This window comes from Heloderma suspectum, chromosome 10 (genome assembly GCF_057233095.1).
Source record: "Heloderma suspectum isolate Gila_16-S chromosome 10, 16-S_ref, whole genome shotgun sequence".
Taxonomy (NCBI): Eukaryota; Metazoa; Chordata; class Lepidosauria; order Squamata; family Helodermatidae; genus Heloderma; species Heloderma suspectum.
In genome coordinates, this window is record NC_139467.1 from 36,448,353 (window position 1) to 36,462,258 (window position 13,906).

General features: G+C 45.9%; 1 long non-coding RNA gene across 1 annotated transcript; it reads right to left on the minus strand.

Moving 5' to 3' along the window:
- Nucleotides 1–7,200: 7,200 nt before the first annotated feature.
- LOC146338134 (uncharacterized) lies at nucleotides 7,201–13,869 on the minus strand. Its single transcript, XR_014785167.1, has 2 exons — nucleotides 9,589–13,869; nucleotides 7,201–8,350 (listed from the first exon to the last, which is right to left on the minus strand). It is a non-coding gene; the product is annotated as an uncharacterized LOC146338134 (long non-coding RNA).
- Nucleotides 13,870–13,906: the final 37 nt, after the last annotated feature.

Consider the following 13,906-nt stretch of genomic DNA (forward strand, 5'->3'; position numbering starts at 1 on the left):
ACAGGGAGGGGAGGAGACTGCGAAAGCCTCTTAACAAGGCTTCCTATGTGTCGCGCAGCCTCCCCTGCCCCTCGTTCCCGCTCTGATGTCCTCAGCTAGACATGCAAAATCGTGCGTCTAGCCAAAAATGCAGGGTGGCCAGAGCATGGAGGAGAGGATTCCCTCCGTGCTCCAGCTGCCCTGCACTGGATAGGTGTAAGCCTCTGAGTTCGGAGGCTGACATCTGTCTCCGTAGGACTGTGACCTAAATAAATTAAATAAATAGCAAAGGATCTGCAGGCATCCCACCAAGCCTCCATTTCCAGTGGGAAGCCATGGCAAGTAAACTTGTATAAAATCGACAAATGTCTCTAGAGCAGCTTCCCACCACCCACCCCACTGCCCCCCAAGCTCACAAATGGTCTCCTTTAAACAATAGGCAGGAACAGACAGGCTTTCAGTCTTATTTATGGAAGGAAGCCAGTTACTTATAGGGGCAGCCACAGCTTTGATATAAGAGTTGCTGAGTTATTCTTCAGTTGCTTGAGAAAATAACCAAAGTTCGCTCATAATATTTGTTTTGGAAAGGAGTATCTGTGTTGAGTACTTGACCAAAGCAAACAGAGAAACTCCAGCCCTTTCCTCAAGGAGAAAACAAATTCAGCGTGAGCTCCGGGCCTAACGTAACTTAGCTTATCCAAGAGGCTCCCAGACCAAGAACAACAAACAGCAAAATAAGCTAGCAAAACTAAACTGAACAAATTAACACAGCCTTCCACAAACCCGCCGCCCTCCAGATGTGTTGGACTACAGTTCCCATCAGCCCCAGCCAGCATGGCCCTGCCTGGGGTGACGGGATTTGTAGTCTAACACACCTGGAGGGTGCTGAATTAACAAAAGAGACCCACAAACTCTGTAAATACAATGTGGAAACCCGACTCAGACAGCGTTGCAACTCAGTTCAGAATTATGGAAGGGCTCCCACATTGACTGTGCCTTTGGAGGTAGCAACAAGCCCACTGAGTTCAATGGGGATTAGCTCTAAAGTACATTGCTCTGAGAATGCTACATTTATACACACAGCTTCAAAAACAACAGCTTCCCTGACTTCCAGAGAATGGGGAATAGTGTGAGAATCTCCTCTCTTGCTCTTTCTTTAAATGAAATTCTATCCTTGAGATACTGCCCAGCAAATTCCAAGTATAGATTGCATGTTTGGCTTTACAGTCCTCGAATTTCAGCAGACTGAAAAGGAGGAGGAGAAGGTGAAGGACGGTCCAAAACAGTGTTTGAATAGTCTATTTAATCTCCACCAAGCCTGGGGCAGAGTCACCTTTAAGTCACGGCTCAGGTGTTTATAGCTGCTTCTAGTAAGCTACCTGGTTATAACCAACAGCCCTGGGGCAGGCGAGGATCTGAGAACCTGAAGAATTTAATCACCTGGAGTGCTGCAAACTTCTCTTGAGAGCTTGTTCCACTCACCTGTTATTATGCTGAACTTTCCTTTGAGGACTGATTCACACATGCATGCATGGACATCGCTTGATTTCCAGTCATAGAATGTGAGAGCTGATTCTGCTGGAAAAGTGTTGCACTTGGGGGTGCTGCAAGTCCATGGGAATGTTCGGACTCTGGTGGTCTTTCACCCCATTCATCCACCCAAGCCAGCACTTGATGCTGCATTCATCAAGTGACAAGCTAGCATGGGTGAACTGGGCCTTGGATGACACACAGTTAAACGGCGCAAAACTGCCGCCACCAAAACACGACTGTGTGGCGGATGTTGGGTGATAGGAAAACCTGACAGAAATACAAGAAAACAGATATGAAGGAAAAATACAAGAACAAGAAAGAAATACAAGAAAAAAGAAAAATACAAAAAATACAAACATATACAAAAAATACAAAAAAATACCAGGAAAAATACAAGGAAATACAAGAAAAAAGACATGAAAAGATAAAAAATACAAGAAAAATACAAAAAATACAAAAAAACAAGAAAAAATACAAAAATATTTGTATATAAAATACAAGAAAAAAGGTATGAAAAGATAAAAAATGCAAGAAAAAATACAAAAAAAAGATATGAAAAGATATGATATGAAAGCTTGGCAGAAATACAAGAAAAAAGATTTAAAAAATAGAATCTAAGGAGCTTTCCCCCACCACACCACACCACCCACCACAAAACAAATCACAGTCCAATGAGGGCTGAGCATACAGTAGCCATGAGATACTGAGTTCAGTTGGAAAAACATTAAGAAGGGGGAGAATGGAATGGAATATCCTGCAGGAAGGCATATCTGGCTGGCAGGAACCCTGAACAGGAGCAGTCCTGCTAAGAGGTAAGGATACAGTGCAACGTTCTCTTGCAGTATAGACGTAATCTGTGCTGTTTTTAAAGAGCCGTGTCAGTCATGAAAAGCCGGCCTTAAATCAGACCAATTTGTACTCTCTGAGTGGCAGGATCTCTTTCCAGGATCTCTTAGGGTTTTCCAGCCCTGTTCCCCATGACAATCCTTTTGACTAAACATGCCCAAGTAAATAAAATTTAAGTAGACACCTTGCCCCCACCCCACACAGAAGGCAAAGAAATTTGGTTGCTAGTTCTATAACTGTTCACTCATTAGTAAGATCCACACAGTTCAATTGGACTCCCAAGTAAACGTGCATAGGATTGTAGCCTTAAGTCCGAGACAGATGAGTGCTGAAGGTGGTATGCAAGAGATCTCTCCCTCCCTCCCTCCCTCCTTCCCTCTCTCTCTCTCTCTCTCTCTCTCTCTCACACACACACACACACACACACACACACAAATCAAGACCTCTATATAATTGCAAGGCAACAAAACCCAATATTACTTTACTTACAGTACAATCCTATCCATGTAAACTCAAAAGTAAATCTCTGTGTTTTAAATCTCTGCATAGCTGCTAAGCCTTATTCTGGTTGTACTGTTATACTGTGGTTTTAAGCTTTCATATTTTACATTGTTTTATGCTGCACCTTGTGGTTTTAATTTTTGTGAACCACCCAGAGACTATAGAAGTGGAATGATGAAGGAATAAAATAAAATAAAACAACGTTAAGTCTGACTGTGTTTAATAGGGCTTATTCCCTAGCAGAGGCAGCTCTATACTTGGGGCAAATGGGGCAGTGACCCCCTGCCTGTCCCCCATCCATTTGCGGAAGAGAGATCCCCCCACAACTAAGTACATTGGCTTCGCTGTTTCCAAGTGCCACACGCAGCCTTCTGCCCTGTCCTCTGCCCCACCAACCTCAAGGGGCCACCACTGCTCCCTAGTAAGCATGTTTAGGATTGTATCCTTCACCAGGCCTGGGAGCTGAAGCCGGGGTGCAGAAGCTCAGGCCCAGGAGCCAAATCCAGCTCTCCTTGGCCCCCAATATGGATGGTCATGCCCTCTTTGCCCCAAGCACCGATTCTTTCCTAGCTTTAGTGTAGTTTTTTCCCCATTCTAAAAGGCTGGAATGCCTCTCCTCAGGCTTAGTGATTGGCAGGAGGAGCTCAGAGGTAAAATAGGCTGTTTTTGCTATGGTGGCCACACCCCTTTGGTTCTGGCCACACCCCTTTTACCTTCGGCCCACCCGCCCCTGGACTGCAGCTCCCCCACCTGAGCTTCTCCAAAATGGAATTCAGCCCTCAGGCAGAAAGCGGTTCGACACCCCTGGGCTGAAGACATTAGCTGAGACAGCCTTGCTGGACCTAAACAAGTCTGGAATTGGGCAGCGCCTGATGGGGGATCATCTGGACGCCCCATGTACTCTGCCTTGAGTTCAATATAAGAAAAGTGGGATGTAAATGTAATGCATACATGCTTTGTGGGGCGTTTAAGAAAATCCCTCCCAAAAACTTTTTAATTGTTGGAACCAGTGGAGGCTGGTGGCTCCATGTCAGTAGGACGGTGAATCCTCTCTGGGTTTCAATCAGAACCAGTCAGCGGCGCACCTTGGATAGCTCCCTTAGAGTGCTGGCTGATTCTGACTGAAACCTGGAGAGGATTCACCGTCCTACTGACATGGAGCCACCAGCCTCCTCTGGTTGACATGGATCCGAAGAGTAGGGGTGCTTTGACACGAGGCATTTACTACGGAACTGTCGCACTCTGGTCACTCATGTTTCATGGAGCATCTACATGACATCCTCATCCAATCATTGTCCTCTTGTGTTTTCCCCATGTTTCTTCCACCTTTTCTCGGACTGCAGAAAATGCAACTCTTTTTGAAAGAATAAACCAGTAGCGTAATCTCTGCAGGTGTGGGTGCTGTTAGCACACTGTTCTTCTGGTTTGGATGTGAGGGGCGATGTATCTTCACTTTTACTGTTCTGGTGGGTACCATTTTATCAGCCATTTCTACCAATATTTCCATTCGAAATAAAATGCGTTTGGCAACTTTTTTTTTTTTAAAGGAGTATAAATTATTGTGCAAGAGCACTTAAATGAAATATCATTATAGTGTTTATCTTAAAAAAAAATAAAAATAAAACACCCTGCTGCCTTTCCATTGCTGCCATTTTAGCGTCCTTGGGGTGGGGTTGGCGTCCAATCTGCAGATTTACCCTAGAATGCATAATGGCCCTATTCACATGTCAAAGGGTGAAGGGTGCTTTTGATAACTACGGAGCAGGGAGGGCTTGGCTAAGGATGTCGGAGAATTCCACCACGGATCTCAGTGAGGCCGAATGCCAGTGCATTCAGCCCCCCAAAATCCGTGGCGGAACGAATCCCCCCACCCCCACCACCCCGCGAAAGGCGCGCGAAACAGAGCACCTACCTGGTGCCATTTGCGCTGCTTTGCGAATGGCGGCTGCAGATGCGACCGCCATTCGCTTCCCTTTTTTTCCCCGTGATTACTTTCATAGCCTATCATGGCTAATGCAGGGACACCATTTGCGTCCCTGCGGAGGCCGTGATAGGCTATGTAAATCAGCAGCAGCAGCAGAGGCCCTTCTCCGTGAGCCCCTGCCAAAGGAAGTGAGGCGGGTGGCTACTAGGAGGAGGGCTTTTTCTGTTGTGGCACCCCGGCTCTGGAATGAGCTCCCTCGTGAGGTTCGCCTGGCACCTACATTGTATTCCTATCGGCACCAGGTGAAGACCTTTTTATTTTCCCAGGCATTTTAGCTTTTTAAATTTTTATCTTTGTTATTTTAAATCTGTATTTTAAACTCCTGCACTGCTGCTAGGTTTTATTGTGGTTGTATTGTTATATTGTGGTTTTAATGTTCTATATATTTTAAATTGTTTTATTGTGTGTTGTTTGGTTTTAATTTTTGTGAACCGCCCAGAGAGCTTCAGCTATCGGGCGGTATAGAAATGAAATAAATAAATAAATAAATATTTACGTAGCCGATCACGGGGGAAAAAAAGGGAATGCAAATGGCGGCCACCGTAGCTGCCGCCATTTGCGTCCCCGTTTTTCTACCCTGATAGGCCACGTAAATATTTACGTAGCCTATCACGGCGAAAAAAGGGGATGCAAATGGCAGCGGGTACAGCGGCCGCCATTTGCGTCCCTGCGCAGCCCAGCAGCAGCTGGATGTCGCCGCAGAGTGGAGCTAGCCAGCGAGGATTTCGGGGGGAAGGACAGAGCGCCTCCCCCCCACCATGGATGTCACGAAACGTAAGAGGTGAGTCATTTCGTACATCCCTAGGTTTGGCTAACCACGACACGTGCACCCATCTCATGACCAGGAACTGCACTGCGCACCATGGTTTACTTACCCATCCCTGCTCCATGATTACGAAGTTGTCCTCCCCCTGCCGCTGCTAGTTATCCCTGCGGCCATCGCACTGGGAAATGGTGTACGTCAACTGCTTCAGTCATCGCTATGCAAAGATGACCATATAGTTTAGCCAGATTCCAGCTGAACATCAGGAAAAACTTCCTGTCAGAGCAATACGACAATGGAACCAATTACCTAGGGAGGTGGTGGGCTCTCCCACACTGGAGGCCTTCAAGATGAGGCTGGACAGCCATCTGTCAGGGATGCTCTGACTTGGATTCCTGCATTGAGCAGGGAGTTGGACTCAATGGCCTTGTAGGCCCCTTTCAACCCTACTATTCTATGACTGTATTCTAGTCCAGCCACGCTGCCTACAGTGTCACCAGATATGGCAGGTGCTCTAGGATGTTGTCTCTACAGTTGCTGTGTGTTTGTGCGGCGCGGCCGTTTTTAACAACGGAAATCCCGCCACATGACACATTAAGCCACCCCAGGCCCCCTTAACCCCACTGCAGATGGGTGGTTAGCCAGGGTGGCTTCCTAACCATAGTGGTTGGGCTTTTGACCCCACACATGACACACTAAGCCACCATGGTTCGCTCAAAACCACGAACCATGGTGGCTTAGCTGAACAGGCCTAATAACATTTTTAAAGTCTGGACATGAATCTCACAATTGCACTTAAACAAACACTTGAGCACAAATTAAATAATTGGTTTTTAAAAGATCAATTAAAAATAATGTAAAAAAGGACTGCTCATGAATTGTCCTTTCCCTGCCCATGCCCACTAGTGCGGCTGGAACGCAGTGGGATTTACACACACACACACACACGCATGTACGATATCCCCCAGAAGTGCAGAAAGTCAATTGCAATTTCACTTATAGCTTACAGCCAAAGAGCTCCGTAGAATGTTGACTTTTCTCTAAATGGCTGCTGGCCCTTCCCCTGACCTATCGCAAACTGCTTGTTGAACTCTCTACAGCAGAGATGGAAACCTCTGGCCCATGGAAGTTCCCCATCCTCTCTATGGAGGGTTGCCCCTGGCCCGAGGCTACTGGGGGCTTGGGAAGGAGGCAGGGAGAGGAATCCTCTTGCTACCTCCGCCCCAATGGGAGACCAAGCAGTGCAAGGGGGAAAATCCCTTGTTATTTCCAAGCATAGAAGACATCAGGAAAGGGGTGTTGTGGGGGAGCCGTGCCTTTGATGTCATCCAGCCCACCAGGCTGGTCCAGGGGGACCATCTGCCCCCCGGACCAAAACACGTCCCCTGCCTCTGCTCTACAGTTTGAAAAGCAGCTTGCCGTGTGAACAGGGGTGGAGCTGGAGGCAGCTGTTTCAAGGACATCTAAAGTTCCCTTGAGTTTGTGGAACAAGCTTCATGGTACTTTGGATACTGGCACAAAAGTAGCACATATAATTGGATGAGAATCTGACTACAAAAAGGAAATGGAAATAAAAGTCTGGTTGAAGAAGATGCAATGTTTTCTTTACCTTTTATTCATTCATATAATAAAAGTGGGTGAATGAGAACGATAGCAATAACATTCAGTAGATGCTACAACGATTAGTACATTGGCACATTTCAAGCTAGCAAGGTTGTCCTCTCAGTAACACTATGACCTTTCCAAAAGGTGGCTTTATGCAATACAAAGGAGCCCTTACCAGAACTTTGCAGTTGAGACTGCACTCTTAGAAGTTTGCTAATAAGTACATTAAGTAAAAATAAATACATATCTTTACTGTGGGGCACTGATACACTGGCTTTTCAAACCCAATGCAAACCACACACCTCATAGTCTGGGTTGCAGCTCCATACAAGGTTCCATACCACAGCTGAAACAACAGCTGTATTCAGGCATTCCGTTTCCATGGGTACTGAGTGCATGAAGGTGCTGTTGAGAATATGCAAACTAGCGGCACCCTTTAGATACCAATGTGCATCCTGCCATCCACCACCATTTTTATTTGAGTTCAAAATAATGGTTTTGTGCTTCGGAGCTCAGACCCCACCTCTGTCTGGTGCTTAGGTTCTTGGGCAAGTTACTTTTCTTTTAGTCCCAGCATTTTGACTTCTGGAAAATGAGTGTTTTGTGACTGGTCATGCCTACCGTGGCAGCTATTTTATGAATGGGCAAGCTGCCCCATGGCAGCCATTTTGTGAGAGCACCCACAACACTCTCCAAATTACAAATGTGCCTGCCAATGCAAAAAGGTTGGGGATCCCTGCTCTAGTCACTTCACGTCACTGGCTCTTATTTAAATGTGTACATCTATTTAATGGATGAGGGGAGATCTTTCCATGGGAGCGGACTGCTGTGGTGCTATTCACCTTCCCTTCTCCACTCCCCTTTTATTAAGCCTGCACAGCTGTAAGCTCCAGCACAGAGATTAGAAAGTGTATACTGATCACAGAGTTCTTGAAAATAAAAATAAAATGGTAGGACAGGTAGGGGGGAAGGCAAGGAAAACTGGCTATGCTTTGCCATAATTTAAAATATATAGCCATAGCCACCAACTCACCTTTTCTGTAGGTTACTATATAGCTTATAGCTATTATTGCTTGCTTAAATGAACATTGATGGTTGCTGGCTACTAGGTACCGCACACTCACTTCTTTCAGTGGTGGCTAGAGAAAAAAAATGGCAGCTGAAATGTAGCCAGCATAGAACACAGACATCTGATGGGTTTGCAGGTAGTTGCCAAAAGTCATCTTTGGGGTACTCTGGGGGCATTCTGTTTTCCAATTTCCACCAATTATATATTCACCATTACTTTAAGAGCTTTTCTGCACAAGGCATTTACTCATGGTTGTTGATGGGCTATTTAGACAACATTGTGACCCTCCAGTTTCGCTTCTGTTTTTAAACAGCACTTTTGGTGAGTTGTTTTAGAGCAGGGAAAATGCAGTATTATTTTTGAAAGATTAAAGCAAACATTTTTCCACTTTTGTAATTGCACTACTCCACTATACCACAGTGCCACCTAGTGGTTATGTAGCACACAAGCAGAAAAGGAAATGCTCTTAATTTAGTGCTTGGTTCTCAGTTCTGTGACAAAACCTAAAGTAGATACAGCCTCATGTAGAAAAGCTCTACGTCTACAATACACAAGACAACAGACCCATTCAAAGGTGGCTCCTCAAAAAATAAAGACTACAAGGGCATTTCAGGGGGCAGGGGTCCAGAGAACGGGCATCACTAGTAATACCTCAGGGAATATCCAGTAGGTGCCCATGACACAATCCCTGCAACTATCACTATAGCAAAAGATGTGTTCTCTGATCAAAAGTATCACATTTTCCTGTTCTGAGTTTTTGGAATACAGTATCTCTCAACCAAAGTGCAGCTTGGAGGGCAGGCACATTGATTTTTAATTTTAAAAAAAGAGAGAAGTAATATACATATTGCACACAAACCCCGATTATACATAAAAGCTTGAACTATACTACAAACGTAGACCAGTTTTTACCTGTTTAATTGACATGGCTTCCAGGAAAGAGCCCTGGGAATTATAATTTGGCATGATGCTTGGAAATTTGTTAGACAGCCTTACCCAATCCCACCCAAGAACTACAATTCCTATGGAAGAGGAAACGACTACCAAAGTAGTTTACAGCAGTAGTATGCCTGTGAAATCTTCCATCATTTCTACCTGCACCATCACCTGCAGCAAAGAGACCTACAATCTTGACAAATAAAGGCTATTTTAAAATGCAGTCTCTACTAGTGCTGTGCTTAAAATCTCTCCCATATTTTTTTGACCATTCTCATTCAGTATGATAGAAAGCGCTTTCGAAAAGAAATTCAGAGGAGGAGAAATTTTGAAGAAATTCTCATGGGTTGGGTTTGGGGTTCTTGTACTTACCTTAGATATGAGGAAGCTGAGGAGTGTGCATGAGGGTCCTGTCAATGTACTGTAATCTCTGTGGCAGCCTGTAGCCTTCTCAGCTTCCTGCGTTTCAGTTAAAGCCATCATGAAGAAGACATCGTGAGGCAATTCCTCCCATGGGGCTTTTTCAGTTCAGGAAGTGCAGGGGGCCTGGGAGGCTGCAGAGCAACGGAAAGATGCATGGAAAGAGAGAGAAGACACACTGCACCCTCGGCCACCTCGCAGTGATTAGGTCAGCTCAAAAATACCATCAAAAGAAGTTCAAAATCCTGCCTCAGAAAAGTGGAAGCCTCAGCACAGTTGATGCTGTTGCCACCTACAGAAGCAGTACAATAAACCAAAAGCCCTTGGGGGGGGGGGAAGAACCTGTGAACCCTTGCCAATAGCGAGCCCTACCTGTGAGAAACTGCTGGAGAATTTCTCCTCCCCTAGGAGAAATTGGGTGAAAATGTCCACCCAATTTCTCTGCCTACAAATAGCCTGGAGAGTTTTGAGAGGTCCTTTGTGCACAGCTCTGGTCTCTACCCTCCACAGCTTCTAGCTTCAAAGGCAAACCTTTTGGTGTAGCATCCGCCACGATATGGCACATCTGAGCACAGCAGGGGTGGGGAACCTCTTTGAATGCGAGGGCTGAATTTTTGTGAGAAGCTCTCGGGGGCCACATACTTGTGGTGGGCGGAGCCAAAGGAGGTGGGGTCGAAGGAGGTGGGCCTAAAATATCAAAAACTTGCACATTTTAGGTTTACGTTCTTACTGCCAGTCACAAAGTCTTAGGAGAGGTATTTCAGAATGGGGAAAAAATGCACAAAGCCAGGAAACCAGTAAAGGCAGGCCAGATTTGGCCTGCGCACCTGAGGTACCCCTGTCCCTGCCCTACATGGACTCCACATTCAATGCTTTGCCGGGGAAAAGAAAGGTGAATTCTCATTCCATGCTCTTGTGGATTAGTTCATCCCGAACTGTTGTTCTGGATGCGCTGGAGGCTGGTGGCTGCTATTTCAGTGGGGCAGGGAATCCACCCTGGGTTTTAGCCAGAACTAGTCCAAGCTCTAAAGAAGCTATGCAAGGTGCTGAACCCATTTTGGGGGATAGGCTTCAGCAGTCTGGATAGTTCCTTCAGAGTTCTGACTGGTTCTGACTGAAACTCACGAGAGGATTCACTGCCCCATTGAAATAGGAGCCACCAGCCTCCATTGTCTGGATGTATACTTGCTAACAAGGACTATATATATCAGCCCATCACTTAGTCATCCCTGTTCTGCCCCCATGTGAGCGGTATCCATCCTGATTTGCATTTGTGATTGCAATTACTACCCAGTTACTATGCCCTGGCAGGAATGCTAACCTACACCATTTACAAAGCCTACCAATGTAAATATGTTATACTATGTAATAAATTCATTCTGTAAAAAGAAATACACAAAAGCAATATACCATTCACATCAAAATCCCTCTCCAAAGTTGGCCACATATAATCTCCATTCTCTTCGACCTGATAAAACATCAGTGTTAAGACTCGCTGTTTTTTCTTTTTCAATTTGACAAGGATTTGTGTTTCCTGATATGGCACCAGTTGTTTAAAATACTCTCTCTCTCTCTCTCTCACACACACACAATCAACAGAGACATCTGCATTTTTATTAAACAAATTTTAAGTAAACACATTTTAAATCATGAATCTTCAAATAAAAATTGTATGTGTAGCAAATAAAACTTGAATATACTTTCAACCAGGAGTGAGCAACTTGTGACCTTCCAGATGTTTTGGCCTACAACTCCCATCAGCCCTAGCCAGCATAGCCAATGATGAGGGGAGTTGTAGGCCAAAAACATCTGGAGTACAGCTCCAAAACAGCTGACCATCCCTGTTTTAAACAAAGTTGAGGCTAGTGGATAGCAATTTAATGACTGAAACCAAGGGTGAGCAACTTCTGGCCCTCCAGATGTTTTGGCCTACAGCTCCCATAATCCCTCTCCTTTGGCTATGCTGGCAGGGTCTGATGGGCACTGTAAGGCCAAAATGTCTAGAGGGCCACTAGATGCCCACCCCTGACTTAAATTGGTGTCTCACCTGTTCAAAAAATAGCACAAGCAGCAGCAACTTATAAACAAAAATCCTTGGTCAATTGACAAGTCGAATATTGTCAAATAATGGCCCGGAACTTAGATTCCAATCCCTCCCAGATGCCTTAAGCACACACAAAGGAAACACTTCCTTTCCATAGAAAAAACAGGTTTTAAATCCCGACTCCTGGGTTTTTGTACCCTGAGCATATGCCCGTTTGTTTCTTGTTTTTTCCCCCCCAGATCCTGCATTCCTTCCTGTTCAGAGATGCATGCAGTTATAGTACATGGCCCACAACAGGAGAAGCTCGACCATTAAGCTTAACTGGGAGGAGAAGGGCAGAAGCTTTCAGGGAATAATGAGGGGACAGGAGGTGTCTCCACCAAAATGGGGTGGGAGTGCATGCATATGACCCCAAATTCTACAGGGCTGCAAAGAACTTAGGCATGGAAACTCCTGCCACTGATAGCAAGTGATAGAGTGATGAGATTAAAAAAAGGGAGAAGTTTCTGCTTAACCAAGGATGCTCTTGACTTGGAATGTCTGACACTATTTGACCATGGTTGAATAAGTGGTCCATTGAGAGCATTAGACCAGTTCACCGCTGTCTCAAACCTACTTCACATGCATTTGACTACCCTAAAAAGCAGGCACATCCTCAATATCTTGGGCAGCGATACTGAAAATGTCCCAGACAAGAAAAAAGCAACACCGCAAAGGAAGGCAGGAAGGAGTGACTTTTCAACTTGTCAATTCACTCTGCTGCACTGATGCCATTTCAACCAGATGGGGCCTGTGCCATGCGAGGTCTTCACATATTGCAAGAGAGTTCAATCGGAGAAACGAAGCATCTCATCCATTCTTCTAGAGCAAGCAAGATAGGACCAATCTGTTCTCTTAAAACCCATTTGGCTTCTGGCGCACAAAAATACGGTAGGCGGGAACCTGCTGCTTTGGCAATAAGGAGCATGTGAGACATGCACCAACCAGCTGCGTTTCCACAGTCTTCATAGGCACTGAGCCACATGACTGCCACTGTTCAATACGCATGGCAGCGCATTGGCAGATCCATCACTGCAATTGCTGTTTTGCATTTCTGTAGTTGGGTGGATAGTTTCCCCAAACATAACAACATAAGAAGAGCCATGCTGGATCAGACCCAGGGTCCATCTAGTCCAGAGTTCTGTTCACACAGCGGCCAACCAGCTGTCAACCATGAACCTACAAGCAGGGCATGAGTGCAACAGCACCCTCCCACCCATGTTCCCCAGCAATTCATGTTCATAGGCTCACTGCCTCTGGAACTGGAGTAGGGATGACAGGAGAAATCCGCCACAGACTCCAATGAGGCCAGATTCTTTAGAATCCAGCCTCCCAGAGTCCGTGGCAGAATGGACTACCCCACCACCACCACCCAAAGCCCCCTCGGACGGACCCTATCTGCCGGCTGGTCCGGTACATCTGCTGCCATCCGCTGCTCTGGTCTCTGGCTGCAAATGGCGTCCAGCATAGCGGACACCATTTGCGTCCCTGCTTTAGCCGTGATAGGCTATGTAAATATTTACGTAGCCTATCACGGCAAAGAGCAGGGACACAAATGGCGTCCGCTACACCATTTGTGGTGCTACTCTTTTCATGATAGGCTATGTAAATGTTTACACAGCCTATCACGGCTAAAGCAGGGACACAAATGGCATCCCCTACGGGGGACGACATTTGCGGCTGCAGCCTAGGAGCGGACAGAAGTCCAGCTGCGGACGGGCCTGGCCGGCGGCTCCGTGGACTTGCCGCGGAGCGGAGCTGGCCAGGCAGGATTCTGGGGGGAGGGACAGATTGCCTCCCCCTGCTCCACGGATGCCCCCCAGAACCTGGAGGTATTTCGTACATCCCTATACTGGAGGTAGCACAAAGCCATCAAGACTAGTAGCCACTGATAGCCTTTTCCTCCAGGAATTTGTCCAACCCCCTTTAAAAGCCATCCAAATTGGTGGCCATCACTACATCCTGTGGTAGTGAATTCCACAGTTTAACGATGCACTGTGTGAAGAAGGACTTCATCTGTCCTGAATCTCTCACCAATCAGCTTCATGGGATGACCTCAGGTTCTAGTATTTTGAGAGAGGGAGAAAAATGTCTCCTTATCCACATTCTCCACACCATGCATAATTTTGTAGACCTCCATCATGTCTCCACTTACCCTCCTTTTTCCCAAGCTAAACAATTATATAT